Source organism: Ambystoma mexicanum (assembly GCF_040938575.1).
Source record: "Ambystoma mexicanum isolate Mex_15411 chromosome 12 unlocalized genomic scaffold, UKY_AmexF1_1 Mex_chr12_unloc.1, whole genome shotgun sequence".
NCBI lineage: Eukaryota > Metazoa > Chordata > Amphibia > Caudata > Ambystomatidae > Ambystoma > Ambystoma mexicanum.
The window spans coordinates 14311955-14330443 of NW_027182322.1; the positions used below are offsets into that span (position 1 = coordinate 14311955).

Here is an 18489-nt window from a genome sequence, read left to right on the forward strand (position 1 = left end):
ACGGGGAAAGTGTACTTGGACAACAAATGGGAGATAGGAGTGGTTGGCAGCAACTTGGTAACAAAAGAAACGATTTCAACTATCGATGCACACAACCACAGATGTTGGACGACTTGGATCAAATACGTGCCTATAGAAATGGATGAAGACCCGATAACAATACTGCCGCTAACTGCGCCTAAACTTTGCTACCAACATAAAGGAGAGGTGGACGTAGGATACAACACCAATTGTGGAAGCGTGATGGAGTTACCTGAGGGGGGAGTAGGAACAGCAGTGATAATGGATCATTACTGGGCCTGTGGAGAAAAGGCATATCACACACTGCCCCCTCTGTGGAATGGTGTATGCACGATGGTGCACGTCAATGTACCATCGCTAGTGGTACCCCAGAAGCATGTGAATGTGGCGAACTTTCCCAGAATGGATGAAGGGGACAAGAGGAATAAGAGATCTGCACCACCTCAGGAGGAGCCAGGGAACAGGACCAGCGGCAATGATACTGTCCTAAATAGACGGAAAAGACAAGGAGAACCTCTGACAGGAAATTACCTATGGGGAAGGTCGGAAACGGCACTCACTTCAATCCCGCCAGAACACAGACTATTCAGCAGAGCAGCAATGTTCTTCTCCTCAATAATACATCCAGGACTACAGGCTTACGCAAACGCAAAATGGCTCCAGATAACTAGATGGGAACTTATGATGACCATCAATTCTACAGTAAACGGATTCAACGCAATAAAAGAGGAGCTGCGAGCAATAAGGATGGTAGCACTGCAGAACAGATATGTATTGGACCTCCTCACTGCCATGGAAGGAGGAGTTTGCGCAAAGATAGGACAATCATGCTGCACATTCATTCCTGCCAACGATGCTGACAACGGTACACTGACAGAAGCAGTTTTACAATTGGCCCAGTTGCACTCCAAAATGGTGGATGAAAGTAAAGGTGTGAAAAAGGATGAGAGCTGGTTTTCGCTATTATGGTCATGGATGCCATCTTGGCTGTCAGATGGACTGAAAATTATAGTTGGTTGTATTATTTTGGCTGGAGCTACATTGATCATAATAAGATTTTGGAAAGCCCGGAAGGCACGCACCACTGACGAGTTGCTTGAAATGGTCGGTATGCACCCACTGATGCCAGCAGATGACGGCCAACACACAGGCATAATCATACAAGAGAGAGAAAAATTACGCAACCAGATCGTCACCAACCACCTGGACCCACCATCGGTGAAGGTCGAGAACCCAAGAAACCCCAGGAGTTACATAGGGAAATGGGTATACTGTACTCCTGGAGGAACCTGTGAATATATGTATTGGTCATTTGAAGATCATGTAACCATTATGGACATTTAGGAGGAATAACTAAAATATGGAGAGTAAGAGGAGATAACGAAAAGGATATGTTTGTGGTCGACAAGTCGACCAGAGGGGGGACTGAAGTGGGAAAATGGAAAAACAGGCTCCCATCTTCCCCCTCTCGCGCTTGGCCTAAAGGTTCACGGCTCAAGCACCCGCCACGAGAAGAGTTTGCCCATCTACCAGACGACCAGATACCCTGGTACAGGAACATAAGGATGTGTCCATCTGCCTGCCCGGCAGCCCGCCCTGCCCATGCCGATGCCTGCGGCATGGATCAACTAGACTAAAACCTATACGTCGTTAGAGATGCCATGACGACCTAGCCAACAGCTAGCACACCTGTGCCAATATACACACTGGACACTCCCGCACCAATCTACACGAAGAATATACTCAGTGCTATGACGTAGGCGACAGACATACACACGGACGTGCATCTTTATTATTTTCCACATAGGCTCTCAAAATGCAGAAACGCAAGACGCACCATGAACTCATCTAAAGAGCTTGCTTATGCTTCTTCTAAACCTAGGTGCCATAATGAGAATTATAACGAAGACACGATACTGGTCATAAGACAATATGAGACTATAACCTAAAGCGCCTGTGCACCAAACGGTTCCACCTATACACCAGGCCTAAGTAGGCCGCAAGCAAGAGCTCCCATGGACGTTAACAGACAAGAGTCAGGTTGCTGATCCTGCAGAATGAGCTTGGCGAAAGCAGACAGCCAAGGTTGTAATGTTGCAAACCCACATTCCAAAAGCAGACCATCAAGGGCACGATGTTGCAACCTCGCACCCCGTGCACCAACATCAAAGTCGCACCTGCAAATTAAACCAGGCACACAGTGGAAAAACAATATTAATTGTGCAGAATTCTGCCTCAAACACGGTCCCACCTCACGTGACCAAGCCGAACCTGACAAGATGCCAAGCTCAGGAGGAAGGAGGCGTCTGGATCCCTCGTTACAAGACACAGGCAGATACACTTGAAAGGATCAATGGACATCTGCGACAGTGGGAGTAGTCGGCCGTCCAGCTCATGAATAAGTCTTCACATTGTCTGCATGTACCCATAGTGAAACATTGTTGCAAATTGCAGGTACACCGAGAGCTGGGAACAGCGATGGTCCCAGGCTGGGAAGCTCACGGGCGCACCAATCAGAACATGGGGCTCTTATCACTGACGCCATTAACATTAACCAATCATTAGGAGTATTCATGTAACAATTCTCATGTATCTAATTGTAGGGACACCCCAGATATATCACCTGACTAACCCTTGTCCACTCATATTATTATCTATACGTATGCTATACTAACCCTACCACTCGAGCAACCAATTAAGAGTGGCGATAGGTTTTTTGTTAACTTTCTAAAGTGACGCAAGTAGCGCGTCATACTACAGTAAAAAGGGCCTGCGAGCCCCACGATTGTGTGTGTGTCAGGTCAGACGCGTATGATCCTTGACCCATCCCTGCCGTTTGTGTTTAATAAACAGCAGAGTCACCTTGCTTCTTGTGTGTGTCTCATACTCTATCTCTTTTGGGATATACGGGAGGAGTTGGGGCCTCCCTGACCGGAGGTCTGCGGACGGCCCGGCCGACCCCGGCAGAATTTCCCCCCGACAATGGAGAAAAAATAAATATATATATATATATATATATATATATATATGTATGTCTTCAAACACCAAAATTGAGATAGCACCATTTCGCGCAGGAATTCCTCCAGCCGAAAGCCCACAAATGTTGCTGGATAGACTGACACCTCTTTGGATGTCCTTCTGTATTTGCTGGCTAGTGTAAAGCAACGTGGACCCACCACTCTATAGCTCTGCCGTCAAGAGTGTCCATAGCACACTGGGCAGATGTCGCTTCTCTAGGCAGACAAGCAGTGGAATTCTGCGGAAGGTCAATGGTGCTTCCATTGGTTTTGCCACTAGGCGATCCATTGCAGCCCTAGAATGAAGCATAGCCCGCTGAATACATTCAGGGTGTTCTGCGGTGGGAAAGGTCAGAGGGGGTGATAGTTGGTGAGCGTGCACAGCACCTCAGAATGACACCACTGCCTAGCAGGGGGACCGGTGGAGGCACTATTCTCAGCCAATGCCTCTCTGAACGAGTCTGCCTTGTTTCATCCCGGTAAGAGATCAGGCTAACGGGCTTCCAATGAAAAAAGCAGACATCAGACTGAAGCATGGTGCACCGTGCATGTCCACAATCATCGGCTCCAAAGAGAAGACGTTCAGGAACAGGATTTAGTATGGCAAAAGAACACATCATCCTAATTCCTATGTACAGTATAAAAAGCCCACAATTGAGGAAAAATATCACATGGAAATGCCTGGGATCGAACCTGTGGCCTCATACTTCCCAAGTATGTGCTCTACCACTGAATTACATCCCCACTGCCAGCAAGGAACTGTGAAATCTACCAGATGCTGGCTGGCTGCTTGGGACTAACAGCTCCCAGAACTGACGGTAACTGTCGAATTGGAGTTTCCAAATGGCAGACTTCATTTTAGAGCCACCTGTGTCTGGTTGTCCATAGAAACATGCAGAAAGGCTGCCCCCCCCCATGCAATTCCCCTGACCAACTAATGAAAAATATCAATATGTTCAAGACTTTTGCTTTTAGAAGCCAGAGATAGGCCCCAGCAGCATAGCTGGTAGGATATTCCAGCTCAAAACTAACAAGTTACAGAACCTGATCGACTTAGGTTGACAACAGAGGCACATCTGTGGCCACATCCAGTGAAAACAAATTATTTTTAAAGCTAGGCATCATATGCTACAAAGGTACAATGGTGGAGCTATACATTCGGAACCAAAACAATCGACTGAAAAGAAACGCAAGGCAATGCCAATCCTTTCACGATTCTGCACCGTTAAAACTGTGGTGTGATGTTTCTCTCTGTGCATTTCTATTTGTAGTGATTGTGAAGGCATACAGGATGTTGACACTGGCAGGGACGCAAACCTCAGTGATATATTATAGGCAGGTTTGCCATACGGGCACCAGCGTTTTCTCAGACAAATAGATATGAATGTCGATGATCCTATAATCATGGCCCGAGTTGCAGTGTGAAATACAAAATAACCGGGACAAAATCACACTGATGTTTATGCAAATGGAGATGCCGGGGATTGAACCCGGGACCTCATACATGCGAAGCATGCGCTCTACCACTGAGCTACATCCCCTCGGTGTGCGGTGGGCCTGTCCTGCAGACATCTTTTCCTGGGAGAATTCTTCCGGTCAAAATATGCTGCCAACTGAAGCACTAGCAAAAGACCAGGGAAAACGGGAGCAAGACTGGAAAAGCACATGGTCAGCTGAAGCAGTGTGCATTATGCTTCTCCATAAGAGATGACTTCCAGGGGAAGTATTCCACCAGAGGATTACCATGCTCAAAGAGCCATCTAGTGGACCGAGACCATATGACAGTCAAAAAAAGGGAAACAATTGGAGATGCCAGGGATTGGACCCAGGGCCTCATCCATGCAAAGCAAGTGCTCTACCACTGAGCTACATCCCCTCGGTATGCAGTGTGTCTGTCCCGCAGACATAATTTTCAGGGAGAACTCTTCTGGTCAAAACATTCTGCCGAGTGAAGCACTAGCAAAAGAGCAGGGAAAACTGGAGCAAGAATGGAAAACCTCATGGTCACACTGAAGCAGTGTGCATTTTGCTTCTCCATAAGAGATGACTTCCAGGGGAAGATTTCCACCAGAGGATTACTGTGCTCAAAGGGCCATCTAGTGGATAGAGATCATATGACAGTCAAAAAGAGAAACAAGTGGAAATGCCCCAGGTCCTCATACGTGCAAAGCATGCGCTCTACCACTGAGCTACATCCCCGCTGAGAGGACACTTCCTCATCACACCTAAAAGCTTCAGGAGGGAGTGGGCTAAGTAAGGAAAGGGGTTTGCAGTAGTGCATATGAAAAAACATGACAACTGCCAAATTACATCTTACTACTTACAATGACAAAGTTAAAGCGCCAGGTCGATCTCATCACGTTGGTGCCTGAGACATCACATAATGTGACACAGCCATCTCGTATAGATGCCCCAGATTTGAGAAGTGTAGTTATGGAGAAAAAATAAATATATATATATATATATATATATATATATATATATATATATGTATGTCTTCAAACACCAAAATTGAGATAGCACCATTTCGCGCAGGAATTCCTCCAGCCGAAAGCCCACAAATGTTGCTGGATAGACTGACACCTCTTTGGATGTCCTTCTGTATTTGCTGGCTAGTGTAAAGCAACGTGGACCCACCACTCTATAGCTCTGCCGTCAAGAGTGTCCATAGCACACTGGGCAGATGTCGCTTCTCTAGGCAGACAAGCAGTGGAATTCTGCGGAAGGTCAATGGTGCTTCCATTGGTTTTGCCACTAGGCGATCCATTGCAGCCCTAGAATGAAGCATAGCCCGCTGAATACATTCAGGGTGTTCTGCGGTGGGAAAGGTCAGAGGGGGTGATAGTTGGTGAGCGTGCACAGCACCTCAGAATGACACCACTGCCTAGCAGGGGGACCGGTGGAGACACTATTCTCAGCCAATGCCTCTCTGAACGAGTCTGCCTTGTTTCATCCCGGTAAGAGATCAGGCTAACGGGCTTCCAATGAAAAAAGCAGACATCAGACTGAAGCATGGTGCACCGTGCATGTCCACAATCATCGGCTCCAAAGAGAAGACGTTCAGGAACAGGATTTAGTATGGCAAAAGAACACAGCATCCTAATTCCTATGTACAGTATAAAAAGCCCACAATTGAGGAAAAATATCACATGGAAATGCCTGGGATCGAACTTGTGGCCTCATACTTCCCAAGTATGTGCTCTACCACTGAATTACATCCCCACTGCCAGCAAGGAACTGTGAAATCTACCAGATGCTGGCTGGCTGCTTGGGACTAACAGCTCCCAGAACTGACGGTAACTGTCGAATTGGAGTTTCCAAATGGCAGACTTCATTTTAGAGCCACCTGTGTCTGGTTGTCCATAGAAACATGCAGAAAGGCTGCCCCCCCCCCATGCAATTCCCCTGACCAACTAATGAAAAATATCAATATGTTCAAGACTTTTGCTTTTAGAAGCCAGAGATAGGCCCCAGCAGCAGAGCTGGTAGGATATTCCAGCTCAAAACTAACAAGTTACAGAACCTGATCGACTTAGGTTGACAACAGAGGCACATCTGTGGCCACATCCAGTGAAAACAAATTATTTTTAAAGCTAGGCATCATATGCTACAAAGGTACAATGGTGGAGCTATACATTCGGAACCAAAACAATCGACTGAAAAGAAACGCAAGGCAATGCCAATCCTTTCACGATTCTGCACCGTTAAAACTGTGGTGTGATGTTTCTCTCTGTGCATTTCTATTTGTAGTGATTGTGAAGGCATACAGGATGTTGACACTGGCAGGGACGCAAACCTCAGTGATATATTATAGGCAGGTTTGCCATACGGGCACCAGCGTTTTCTCAGACAAATAGATATGAATGTCGATGATCCTATAATCATGGCCCGAGTTGCAGTGTGAAATACAAAATAACCGGGACAAAATCACACTGATGTTTATGCAAATGGAGATGCCGGGGATTGAACCCGGGACCTCATACATGCGAAGCATGCGCTCTACCACTGAGCTACATCCCCTCGGTGTGCGGTGGGCCTGTCCTGCAGACATCTTTTCCTGGGAGAATTCTTCCGGTCAAAATATGCTGCCAACTGAAGCACTAGCAAAAGACCAGGGAAAACGGGAGCAAGACTGGAAAAGCACATGGTCAGCTGAAGCAGTGTGCATTATGCTTCTCCATAAGAGATGACTTCCAGGGGAAGTATTCCACCAGAGGATTACCATGCTCAAAGAGCCATCTAGTGGACCGAGACCATATGACAGTCAAAAAAAGGGAAACAATTGGAGATGCCAGGGATTGGACCCAGGGCCTCATCCATGCAAAGCAAGTGCTCTACCACTGAGCTACATCCCCTCGGTATGCAGTGTGTCTGTCCCGCAGACATAATTTTCAGGGAGAACTCTTCTGGTCAAAACATTCTGCCGAGTGAAGCACTAGCAAAAGAGCAGGGAAAACTGGAGCAAGAATGGAAAACCTCATGGTCACACTGAAGCAGTGTGCATTTTGCTTCTCCATAAGAGATGACTTCCAGGGGAAGATTTCCACCAGAGGATTACTGTGCTCAAAGGGCCATCTAGTGGATAGAGATCATATGACAGTCAAAAAGAGAAACAAGTGGAAATGCCCCAGGTCCTCATACGTGCAAAGCATGCGCTCTACCACTGAGCTACATCCCCGCTGAGAGGACACTTCCTCATCACACCTAAAAGCTTCAGGAGGGAGTGGGCTAAGTAAGGAAAGGGGTTTGCAGTAGTGCATATGAAAAAACATGACAACTGCCAAATTACATCTTACTACTTACAATGACAAAGTTAAAGCGCCAGGTCGATCTCATCACGTTGGTGCCTGAGACATCACATAATGTGACACAGCCATCTCGTATAGATGCCCCAGATTTGAGAAGTGTAGTTATGGAGAAAAAATAAATATATATATATATATATATATATATATATATATATATATATGTATGTCTTCAAACACCAAAATTGAGATAGCACCATTTCGCGCAGGAATTCCTCCAGCCGAAAGCCCACAAATGTTGCTGGATAGACTGACACCTCTTTGGATGTCCTTCTGTATTTGCTGGCTAGTGTAAAGCAACGTGGACCCACCACTCTATAGCTCTGCCGTCAAGAGTGTCCATAGCACACTGGGCAGATGTCGCTTCTCTAGGCAGACAAGCAGTGGAATTCTGCGGAAGGTCAATGGTGCTTCCATTGGTTTTGCCACTAGGCGATCCATTGCAGCCCTAGAATGAAGCATAGCCCGCTGAATACATTCAGGGTGTTCTGCGGTGGGAAAGGTCAGAGGGGGTGATAGTTGGTGAGCGTGCACAGCACCTCAGAATGACACCACTGCCTAGCAGGGGGACCGGTGGAGGCACTATTCTCAGCCAATGCCTCTCTGAACGAGTCTGCCTTGTTTCATCCCGGTAAGAGATCAGGCTAACGGGCTTCCAATGAAAAAAGCAGACATCAGACTGAAGCATGGTGCACCGTGCATGTCCACAATCATCGGCTCCAAAGAGAAGACGTTCAGGAACAGGATTTAGTATGGCAAAAGAACACATCATCCTAATTCCTATGTACAGTATAAAAAGCCCACAATTGAGGAAAAATATCACATGGAAATGCCTGGGATCGAACCTGTGGCCTCATACTTCCCAAGTATGTGCTCTACCACTGAATTACATCCCCACTGCCAGCAAGGAACTGTGAAATCTACCAGATGCTGGCTGGCTGCTTGGGACTAACAGCTCCCAGAACTGACGGTAACTGTCGAATTGGAGTTTCCAAATGGCAGACTTCATTTTAGAGCCACCTGTGTCTGGTTGTCCATAGAAACATGCAGAAAGGCTGCCCCCCCCATGCAATTCCCCTGACCAACTAATGAAAAATATCAATATGTTCAAGACTTTTGCTTTTAGAAGCCAGAGATAGGCCCCAGCAGCAGAGCTGGTAGGATATTCCAGCTCAAAACTAACAAGTTACAGAACCTGATCGACTTAGGTTGACAACAGAGGCACATCTGTGGCCACATCCAGTGAAAACAAATTATTTTTAAAGCTAGGCATCATATGCTACAAAGGTACAATGGTGGAGCTATACATTCGGAACCAAAACAATCGACTGAAAAGAAACGCAAGGCAATGCCAATCCTTTCACGATTCTGCACCGTTAAAACTGTGGTGTGATGTTTCTCTCTGTGCATTTCTATTTGTAGTGATTGTGAAGGCATACAGGATGTTGACACTGGCAGGGACGCAAACCTCAGTGATATATTATAGGCAGGTTTGCCATACGGGCACCAGCGTTTTCTCAGACAAATAGATATGAATGTCGATGATCCTATAATCATGGCCCGAGTTGCAGTGTGAAATACAAAATAACCGGGACAAAATCACACTGATGTTTATGCAAATGGAGATGCCGGGGATTGAACCCGGGACCTCATACATGCGAAGCATGCGCTCTACCACTGAGCTACATCCCCTCGGTGTGCGGTGGGCCTGTCCTGCAGACATCTTTTCCTGGGAGAATTCTTCCGGTCAAAATATGCTGCCAACTGAAGCACTAGCAAAAGACCAGGGAAAACGGGAGCAAGACTGGAAAAGCACATGGTCAGCTGAAGCAGTGTGCATTATGCTTCTCCATAAGAGATGACTTCCAGGGGAAGTATTCCACCAGAGGATTACCATGCTCAAAGAGCCATCTAGTGGACAGAGACCATATGACAGTCAAAAAAAGGGAAACAATTGGAGATGCCAGGGATTGGACCCAGGGCCTCATCCATGCAAAGCAAGTGCTCTACCACTGAGCTACATCCCCTCGGTATGCAGTGTGTCTGTCCCGCAGACATAATTTTCAGGGAGAACTCTTCTGGTCAAAACATTCTGCCGAGTGAAGCACTAGCAAAAGAGCAGGGAAAACTGGAGCAAGAATGGAAAACCTCATGGTCACACTGAAGCAGTGTGCATTTTGCTTCTCCATAAGAGATGACTTCCAGGGGAAGATTTCCACCAGAGGATTACTGTGCTCAAAGGGCCATCTAGTGGATAGAGATCATATGACAGTCAAAAAGAGAAACAAGTGGAAATGCCCCAGGTCCTCATACGTGCAAAGCATGCGCTCTACCACTGAGCTACATCCCCGCTGAGAGGACACTTCCTCATCACACCTAAAAGCTTCAGGAGGGAGTGGGCTAAGTAAGGAAAGGGGTTTGCAGTAGTGCATATGAAAAAACATGACAACTGCCAAATTACATCTTACTACTTACAATGACAAAGTTAAAGCGCCAGGTCGATCTCATCACGTTGGTGCCTGAGACATCACATAATGTGACACAGCCATCTCGTATAGATGCCCCAGATTTGAGAAGTGTAGTTATGGAGAAAAAATAAATATATATATATATATATATATATATGTATGTCTTCAAACACCAAAATTGAGATAGCACCATTTCGCGCAGGAATTCCTCCAGCCGAAAGCCCACAAATGTTGCTGGATAGACTGACACCTCTTTGGATGTCCTTCTGTATTTGCTGGCTAGTGTAAAGCAACGTGGACCCACCACTCTATAGCTCTGCCGTCAAGAGTGTCCATAGCACACTGGGCAGATGTCGCTTCTCTAGGCAGACAAGCAGTGGAATTCTGCGGAAGGTCAATGGTGCTTCCATTGGTTTTGCCACTAGGCGATCCATTGCAGCCCTAGAATGAAGCATAGCCCGCTGAATACATTCAGGGTGTTCTGCGGTGGGAAAGGTCAGAGGGGGTGATAGTTGGTGAGCGTGCACAGCACCTCAGAATGACACCACTGCCTAGCAGGGGGACCGGTGGAGGCACTATTCTCAGCCAATGCCTCTCTGAACGAGTCTGCCTTGTTTCATCCCGGTAAGAGATCAGGCTAACGGGCTTCCAATGAAAAAAGCAGACATCAGACTGAAGCATGGTGCACCGTGCATGTCCACAATCATCGGCTCCAAAGAGAAGACGTTCAGGAACAGGATTTAGTATGGCAAAAGAACACATCATCCTAATTCCTATGTACAGTATAAAAAGCCCACAATTGAGGAAAAATATCACATGGAAATGCCTGGGATCGAACCTGTGGCCTCATACTTCCCAAGTATGTGCTCTACCACTGAATTACATCCCCACTGCCAGCAAGGAACTGTGAAATCAACCAGATGCTGGCTGGCTGCTTGGGACTAACAGCTCCCAGAACTGACGGTAACTGTCGAATTGGAGTTTCCAAATGGCAGACTTCATTTTAGAGCCACCTGTGTCTGGTTGTCCATAGAAACATGCAGAAAGGCTGCCCCCCCCCCCATGCAATTCCCCTGACCAACTAATGAAAAATATCAATATGTTCAAGACTTTTGCTTTTAGAAGCCAGAGATAGGCCCCAGCAGCATAGCTGGTAGGATATTCCAGCTCAAAACTAACAAGTTACAGAACCTGATCGACTTAGGTTGACAACAGAGGCACATCTGTGGCCACATCCAGTGAAAACAAATTATTTTTAAAGCTAGGCATCATATGCTACAAAGGTACAATGGTGGAGCTATACATTCGGAACCAAAACAATCGACTGAAAAGAAACGCAAGGCAATGCCAATCCTTTCACGATTCTGCACCGTTAAAACTGTGGTGTGATGTTTCTCTCTGTGCATTTCTATTTGTAGTGATTGTGAAGGCATACAGGATGTTGACACTGGCAGGGACGCAAACCTCAGTGATATATTATAGGCAGGTTTGCCATACGGGCACCAGCGTTTTCTCAGACAAATAGATATGAATGTCGATGATCCTATAATCATGGCCCGAGTTGCAGTGTGAAATACAAAATAACCGGGACAAAATCACACTGATGTTTATGCAAATGGAGATGCCGGGGATTGAACCCGGGACCTCATACATGCGAAGCATGCGCTCTACCACTGAGCTACATCCCCTCGGTGTGCGGTGGGCCTGTCCTGCAGACATCTTTTCCTGGGAGAATTCTTCCGGTCAAAATATGCTGCCAACTGAAGCACTAGCAAAAGACCAGGGAAAACGGGAGCAAGACTGGAAAAGCACATGGTCAGCTGAAGCAGTGTGCATTATGCTTCTCCATAAGAGATGACTTCCAGGGGAAGTATTCCACCAGAGGATTACCATGCTCAAAGAGCCATCTAGTGGACAGAGACCATATGACAGTCAAAAAAAGGGAAACAATTGGAGATGCCAGGGATTGGACCCAGGGCCTCATCCATGCAAAGCAAGTGCTCTACCACTGAGCTACATCCCCTCGGTATGCAGTGTGTCTGTCCCGCAGACATAATTTTCAGGGAGAACTCTTCTGGTCAAAACATTCTGCCGAGTGAAGCACTAGCAAAAGAGCAGGGAAAACTGGAGCAAGAATGGAAAACCTCATGGTCACACTGAAGCAGTGTGCATTTTGCTTCTCCATAAGAGATGACTTCCAGGGGAAGATTTCCACCAGAGGATTACTGTGCTCAAAGGGCCATCTAGTGGATAGAGATCATATGACAGTCAAAAAGAGAAACAAGTGGAAATGCCCCAGGTCCTCATACGTGCAAAGCATGCGCTCTACCACTGAGCTACATCCCCGCTGAGAGGACACTTCCTCATCACACCTAAAAGCTTCAGGAGGGAGTGGGCTAAGTAAGGAAAGGGGTTTGCAGTAGTGCATATGAAAAAACATGACAACTGCCAAATTACATCTTACTACTTACAATGACAAAGTTAAAGCGCCAGGTCGATCTCATCACGTTGGTGCCTGAGACATCACATAATGTGACACAGCCATCTCGTATAGATGCCCCAGATTTGAGAAGTGTAGTTATGGAGAAAAAATAAATATATATATATATATATATATATATATGTATGTCTTCAAACACCAAAATTGAGATAGCACCATTTCGCGCAGGAATTCCTCCAGCCGAAAGCCCACAAATGTTGCTGGATAGACTGACACCTCTTTGGATGTCCTTCTGTATTTGCTGGCTAGTGTAAAGCAACGTGGACCCACCACTCTATAGCTCTGCCGTCAAGAGTGTCCATAGCACACTGGGCAGATGTCGCTTCTCTAGGCAGACAAGCAGTGGAATTCTGCGGAAGGTCAATGGTGCTTCCATTGGTTTTGCCACTAGGCGATCCATTGCAGCCCTAGAATGAAGCATAGCCCGCTGAATACATTCAGGGTGTTCTGCGGTGGGAAAGGTCAGAGGGGGTGATAGTTGGTGAGCGTGCACAGCACCTCAGAATGACACCACTGCCTAGCAGGGGGACCGGTGGAGGCACTATTCTCAGCCAATGCCTCTCTGAACGAGTCTGCCTTGTTTCATCCCGGTAAGAGATCAGGCTAACGGGCTTCCAATGAAAAAAGCAGACATCAGACTGAAGCATGGTGCACCGTGCATGTCCACAATCATCGGCTCCAAAGAGAAGACGTTCAGGAACAGGATTTAGTATGGCAAAAGAACACATCATCCTAATTCCTATGTACAGTATAAAAAGCCCACAATTGAGGAAAAATATCACATGGAAATGCCTGGGATCGAACCTGTGGCCTCATACTTCCCAAGTATGTGCTCTACCACTGAATTACATCCCCACTGCCAGCAAGGAACTGTGAAATCTACCAGATGCTGGCTGGCTGCTTGGGACTAACAGCTCCCAGAACTGACGGTAACTGTCGAATTGGAGTTTCCAAATGGCAGACTTCATTTTAGAGCCACCTGTGTCTGGTTGTCCATAGAAACATGCAGAAAGGCTGCCCCCCCCATGCAATTCCCCTGACCAACTAATGAAAAATATCAATATGTTCAAGACTTTTGCTTTTAGAAGCCAGAGATAGGCCCCAGCAGCAGAGCTGGTAGGATATTCCAGCTCAAAACTAACAAGTTACAGAACCTGATCGACTTAGGTTGACAACAGAGGCACATCTGTGGCCACATCCAGTGAAAACAAATTATTTTTAAAGCTAGGCATCATATGCTACAAAGGTACAATGGTGGAGCTATACATTCGGAACCAAAACAATCGACTGAAAAGAAACGCAAGGCAATGCCAATCCTTTCACGATTCTGCACCGTTAAAACTGTGGTGTGATGTTTCTCTCTGTGCATTTCTATTTGTAGTGATTGTGAAGGCATACAGGATGTTGACACTGGCAGGGACGCAAACCTCAGTGATATATTATAGGCAGGTTTGCCATACGGGCACCAGCGTTTTCTCAGACAAATAGATATGAATGTCGATGATCCTATAATCATGGCCCGAGTTGCAGTGTGAAATACAAAATAACCGGTACAAAATCACACTGATGTTTATGCAAATGGGGATGCCGGGGATTGAACCCGGGACCTCATACATGCGAAGCATGCGCTCTACCACTGAGCTACATCCCCTCGGTGTGCGGTGGGCCTGTCCTGCAGACATCTTTTCCTGGGAGAATTCTTCCGGTCAAAATATGCTGCCAACTGAAGCACTAGCAAAAGACCAGGGAAAACGGGAGCAAGACTGGAAAAGCACATGGTCAGCTGAAGCAGTGTGCATTATGCTTCTCCATAAGAGATGACTTCCAGGGGAAGTATTCCACCAGAGGATTACCATGCTCAAAGAGCCATCTAGTGGACAGAGACCATATGACAGTCAAAAAAAGGGAAACAATTGGAGATGCCAGGGATTGGACCCAGGGCCTCATCCATGCAAAGCAAGTGCTCTACCACTGAGCTACATCCCCTCGGTATGCAGTGTGTCTGTCCCGCAGACATAATTTTCAGGGAGAACTCTTCTGGTCAAAACATTCTGCCGAGTGAAGCACTAGCAAAAGAGCAGGGAAAACTGGAGCAAGAATGGAAAACCTCATGGTCACACTGAAGCAGTGTGCATTTTGCTTCTCCATAAGAGATGACTTCCAGGGGAAGATTTCCACCAGAGGATTACTGTGCTCAAAGGGCCATCTAGTGGATAGAGATCATATGACAGTCAAAAAGAGAAACAAGTGGAAATGCCCCAGGTCCTCATACGTGCAAAGCATGCGCTCTACCACTGAGCTACATCCCCGCTGAGAGGACACTTCCTCATCACACCTAAAAGCTTCAGGAGGGAGTGGGCTAAGTAAGGAAAGGGGTTTGCAGTAGTGCATATGAAAAAACATGACAACTGCCAAATTACATCTTACTACTTACAATGACAAAGTTAAAGCGCCAGGTCGATCTCATCACGTTGGTGCCTGAGACATCACATAATGTGACACAGCCATCTCGTATAGATGCCCCAGATTTGAGAAGTGTAGTTATGGAGAAAAAATAAATATATATATATATATATATATATATATATATATATATATGTATGTCTTCAAACACCAAAATTGAGATAGCACCATTTCGCGCAGGAATTCCTCCAGCCGAAAGCCCACAAATGTTGCTGGATAGACTGACACCTCTTTGGATGTCCTTCTGTATTTGCTGGCTAGTGTAAAGCAACGTGGACCCACCACTCTATAGCTCTGCCGTCAAGAGTGTCCATAGCACACTGGGCAGATGTCGCTTCTCTAGGCAGACAAGCAGTGGAATTCTGCGGAAGGTCAATGGTGCTTCCATTGGTTTTGCCACTAGGCGATCCATTGCAGCCCTAGAATGAAGCATAGCCCGCTGAATACATTCAGGGTGTTCTGCGGTGGGAAAGGTCAGAGGGGGTGATAGTTGGTGAGCGTGCACAGCACCTCAGAATGACACCACTGCCTAGCAGGGGGACCGGTGGAGACACTATTCTCAGCCAATGCCTCTCTGAACGAGTCTGCCTTGTTTCATCCCGGTAAGAGATCAGGCTAACGGGCTTCCAATGAAAAAAGCAGACATCAGACTGAAGCATGGTGCACCGTGCATGTCCACAATCATCGGCTCCAAAGAGAAGACGTTCAGGAACAGGATTTAGTATGGCAAAAGAACACATCATCCTAATTCCTATGTACAGTATAAAAAGCCCACAATTGAGGAAAAATATCACATGGAAATGCCTGGGATCGAACTTGTGGCCTCATACTTCCCAAGTATGTGCTCTACCACTGAATTACATCCCCACTGCCAGCAAGGAACTGTGAAATCTACCAGATGCTGGCTGGCTGCTTGGGACTAACAGCTCCCAGAACTGACGGTAACTGTCGAATTGGAGTTTCCAAATGGCAGACTTCATTTTAGAGCCACCTGTGTCTGGTTGTCCATAGAAACATGCAGAAAGGCTGCCCCCCCCCATGCAATTCCCCTGACCAACTAATGAAAAATATCAATATGTTCAAGACTTTTGCTTTTAGAAGCCAGAGATAGGCCCCAGCAGCAGAGCTGGTAGGATATTCCAGCTCAAAACTAACAAGTTACAGAACCTGATCGACTTAGGTTGACAACAGAGGCACATCTGTGGCCACATCCAGTGAAAACAAATTATTTTTAAAGCTAGGCATCATATGCTACAAAGGTACAATGGTGGAGCTATACATTCGGAACCAAAACAATCGACTGAAAAGAAACGCAAGGCAATGCCAATCCTTTCACGATTCTGCACCGTTAAAACTGTGGTGTGATGTTTCTCTCTGTGCATTTCTATTTGTAGTGATTGTGAAGGCATACAGGATGTTGACACTGGCAGGGACGCAAACCTCAGTGATATATTATAGGCAGGTTTGCCATACGGGCACCAGCGTTTTCTCAGACAAATAGATATGAATGTCGATGATCCTATAATCATGGCCCGAGTTGCAGTGTGAAATACAAAATAACCGGGACAAAATCACACTGATGTTTATGCAAATGGAGATGCCGGGGATTGAACCCGGGACCTCATACATGCGAAGCATGCGCTCTACCACTGAGCTACATCCCCTCGGTGTGCGGTGGGCCTGTCCTGCAGACATCTTTTCCTGGGAGAATTCTTCCGGTCAAAATATGCTGCCAACTGAAGCACTAGCAAAAGACCAGGGAAAACGGGAGCAAGACTGGAAAAGCACATGGTCAGCTGAAGCAGTGTGCATTATGCTTCTCCATAAGAGATGACTTCCAGGGGAAGTATTCCACCAGAGGATTACCATGCTCAAAGAGCCATCTAGTGGACAGAGACCATATGACAGTCAAAAAAAGGGAAACAATTGGAGATGCCAGGGATTGGACCCAGGGCCTCATCCATGCAAAGCAAGTGCTCTACCACTGAGCTACATCCCCTCGGTATGCAGTGTGTCTGTCCCGCAGACATAATTTTCAGGGAGAACTCTTCTGGTCAAAACATTCTGCCGAGTGAAGCACTAGCAAAAGAGCAGGGAAAACTGGAGCAAGAATGGAAAACCTCATGGTCACACTGAAGCAGTGTGCATTTTGCTTCTCCATAAGAGATGACTTCCAGGGGAAGATTTCCACCAGAGGATTACTGTGCTCAAAGGGCCATCTAGTGGATAGAGATCATATGACAGTCAAAAAGAGAAACAAGTGGAAATGCCCCAGGTCCTCATACGTGCAAAGCATGCACTCTACCACTGAGCTACATCCCCGCTGAGAGGACACTTCCTCATCACACCTAAAAGCTTCAGGAGGGAGTGGGCTAAGTAAGGAAAGGGGTTTGCAGTAGTGCATATGAAAAAACATGACAACTGCCAAATTACATCTTACTACTTACAATGACAAAGTTAAAGCGCCAGGTCGATCTCATCACGTTGGTGCCTGAGACATCACATAATGTGACACAGCCATCTCGTATAGATGCCCCAGATTTGAGAAGTGTAGTTATGGAGAAAAAATAAATATATATATATATATATATATATATATATATATATATATATGTATGTCTTCAAACACCAAAATTGAGATAGCACCATTTCGCGCAGGAATTCCTCCAGCCGAAAGCCCACAAATGTTGCTGGATAGACTGACACCTCTTTGGATGTCCTTCTGTATTTGCTGGCTAGTGTAAAGCAACGTGGACCCACCACTCTATAGCTCTGCCGTCAAGAGTGTCCATAGCACACTGGGCAGATGTCGCTTCTCTAGGCAGACAAGCAGTGGAATTCTGCGGAAGGTCAATGGTGCTTCCATTGGTTTTGCCACTAGGCGATCCATTGCAGCCCTAGAATGAAGCATAGCCCGCTGAATACATTCAGGGTGTTCTGCGGTGGGAAAGGTCAGAGGGGGTGATAGTTGGTGAGCGTGCACAGCACCTCAGAATGACACCACTGCCTAGCAGGGGGACCGGTGGAGGCACTATTCTCAGCCAATGCCTCTCTGAACGAGTCTGCCTTGTTTCATCCCGGTAAGAGATCAGGCTAACGGGCTTCCAATGAAAAAAGCAGACATCAGACTGAAGCATGGTGCACCGTGCATGTCCACAATCATCGGCTCCAAAGAGAAGACGTTCAGGAACAGGATTTAGTATGGCAAAAGAACA

At 46.5% G+C, this 18489-nt stretch overlaps 6 non-coding genes across 6 annotated transcripts; all 6 read right to left on the reverse strand.

Moving 5' to 3' along the window:
- Window positions 1-4507: 4507 nt before the first annotated feature.
- TRNAA-CGC (transfer RNA alanine (anticodon CGC)) lies at window positions 4508-4579 on the reverse strand. The gene has a single exon. It is a non-coding gene; the product is annotated as a tRNA-Ala (tRNA).
- Window positions 4580-6986: 2407 nt separating this feature from the next.
- Window positions 6987-7058, reverse strand: TRNAA-CGC (transfer RNA alanine (anticodon CGC)). Its single transcript has one exon. It is a non-coding gene; the product is annotated as a tRNA-Ala (tRNA).
- A 2405-nt stretch (window positions 7059-9463) lies between these two features.
- Window positions 9464-9535, reverse strand: TRNAA-CGC (transfer RNA alanine (anticodon CGC)). Its single transcript has one exon. It is a non-coding gene; the product is annotated as a tRNA-Ala (tRNA).
- Window positions 9536-11927: 2392 nt separating this feature from the next.
- TRNAA-CGC (transfer RNA alanine (anticodon CGC)) lies at window positions 11928-11999 on the reverse strand. Its single transcript has one exon. It is a non-coding gene; the product is annotated as a tRNA-Ala (tRNA).
- A 2391-nt stretch (window positions 12000-14390) lies between these two features.
- TRNAA-CGC (transfer RNA alanine (anticodon CGC)) lies at window positions 14391-14462 on the reverse strand. The gene has a single exon. It is a non-coding gene; the product is annotated as a tRNA-Ala (tRNA).
- Window positions 14463-16866: 2404 nt separating this feature from the next.
- TRNAA-CGC (transfer RNA alanine (anticodon CGC)) lies at window positions 16867-16938 on the reverse strand. Its single transcript has one exon. It is a non-coding gene; the product is annotated as a tRNA-Ala (tRNA).
- Between the last annotated feature and the right edge of the window lie 1551 nt (window positions 16939-18489).